We start from the raw sequence: 2,549 nt of genomic DNA on the forward strand, positions 1-2,549 counted from the left end.
TTTCTCCCATACATAGCTACCGGAGCACACTCGACAGCATATATAGAATTTAAGTTTTTTTAATTTTTTTTTAATTATACTAATATATATAAAAAAACATAAAAGATTCCCCACACTCATAAACAGTTATTAATGACACTTCTACGTCATTTTGTAAAGTCAAAAATGTCCTTCACTTGATAAGATAACTAATTTATTCATTTTTTAAATTTTATATTAACTAATATTTTTTTTTTCTATTTTTAATGTAATGTATTTGTTTATGTTGGAAAATAATAATAGATAATTCATATATTATCTCATAAATAAATCTCATATGTAATTAGACGATTATGTGCACGCAGATATTAATCATATAGGCACATTGTCGATCGAATTAACCTTAAGTAGCGGAACCATGTTGATCCACGCCTACGGATCAGTCTCATCTACAAGCCCATGTTTTTTATGGATCACGAATATATCGTCTTTCTATTTGATTTGGGGTCAGCCCACAAACATCTTCAAGATCTACCCCAAGCCGGATCTTGCTCCAAATCTTATGCACATCAAGAACGTACCTTACTCGCTTTGGTAGATCACTGTTAGAGTAATTCACTCATTTACACACCTCAAATCCAAGGAGCATATGCTTATGCTCAAGAGAGAGTATTGTGATCAACTCATTTTGTATCACATTTGTATTTTTGTGTTGGAATTTGATTACAACCATTTACCCTTTATGTAGGTGTACATAACTCTATCCCCAAGAGGAATTCATATCCCAATACATAATTGAAAGACTACAAACTCTATCTTAGATAGAGTTTATTCTAGATGTCCGTATCCTAACATGTAAGTGGGAGACTCAAACTCTATTTCAAATATGGATGTGTATTGGGTCACGGGTACACTAACCCAACTCAATATCTAGCAGTTTCTATATTTATTTTATTTATAATATATTAAAATCGTAAAAAATTATTTATTATATGTCCACATAAACACCGCACCACAATAGCTAACTATATAAAAGAGAAGAAAATAAAATAAATAAATTATCATAACTAATATTTTTCTTAATAATTTTTAATACTTTTAAATTTGCTTCTTAATAATTTTTAGTACTTTTAAATTTGCATGAATAGAATATTATTGATATTAAAATTTAGAAAAATAGTCATTTTGTGCAAAACTAAATATATTTGAGAATATTTTGATTCATAAAAATTTTATCCGATCAAAGTAAAAATTCGGGTCATCACTATATTATTTATTATATTCCAACTCAAATACTAATTCAATATATCGATATTTCTAAACCAACAAATACGTTTAAAATAAACAAAAAAAAAATACTATTATTAAAAATAGATTATATTATTCACATTCGTAGTTATTCGAACCCCCAAATGTAATAAATAGTATGGATTTATACTATTTTCCTTTTTTAATGAAAATATTGCATTCTGACAGCCTGATCACTTAACAACATGGCTAATTATTAACTGATTAGAATCAAGAAACGTTTCGGCAACTAATATTGCTTACTTACTACACAAAATCTGCATTATTGGTGTCCCATACATTGTCCAAGACGCGTACTCAGAATATATACATAGCACAATCAAACATCCACCACATTTAAAATCACGAGTTTGGGGTGTCACTTTTAATTGCACATAATGAAGAATATTGATGATGTTCGATCTCCGAATCTCTGGCTCGGAGGGGATGGGAACAAGCTTGGACCTGCAAAATAAAGAGGGGTTAGATTAATTTCGATGTGAGCACTCCGATGCTCAAATTAGATATTTTTACAGATAAGTCGTAGAGTCGAAAATTATAGTGTACGAATTCGTTGAGAACAGTTACCTTAACTTTCATAAATGTCAGGATGTACATATCATGGACCAATGGTATGGACGACATATGTTTCCTCTAAGGATGCAAACACGTGTTCCTCATCCAGCATTTTCCACTGACTTGAGTACTCGTGGGCTTGGGGGGCCTCACTAGTCATTAGCTTATAGGGTAACCTACAACGACTTCTCCTAAAGTTTGGCATAATTACGAATACACTCTTCGTTATTTGAAAAATTATCAATACCCCCTTGATTTTAACGATCGTCTAACAATTAGCCTAATCCGTTAGGTTTTCTTTCATTTTTTTATGGTGAACTGATCAAAATGCCATTGTTGATTAAAATTTATAATTTTATTTATTTTTTTACAGACTATATGGATAATTTATTTTTTATAATTTTTATAAAAATTTCATCCATCCAGTTTGATTTTTTTATAAGTTTTTAATTTTTCTTAAAAAGAAAATACAATAATGACAAAGTTAACAATTCCATACCTATATCCAAAAATTATATAATTTAATCGAACATTAGGAAAAATATTTATAATTTTTTAAACAATAAAAGAGTATTCATAATTATGTCAACTTTTAAGGAAGATAGTTATAATTTACCATTTCCTATATTGTCAATTGTAGCGATTCGGCCACAGTACATTTACATTGAGCCTTATCAAGTTTAACCATATCAAATACAAATCTTATT

This window comes from Sesamum indicum, linkage group LG3 (genome assembly GCF_000512975.1).
Source record: "Sesamum indicum cultivar Zhongzhi No. 13 linkage group LG3, S_indicum_v1.0, whole genome shotgun sequence".
Lineage (NCBI taxonomy): Eukaryota > Viridiplantae > Streptophyta > Magnoliopsida > Lamiales > Pedaliaceae > Sesamum > Sesamum indicum.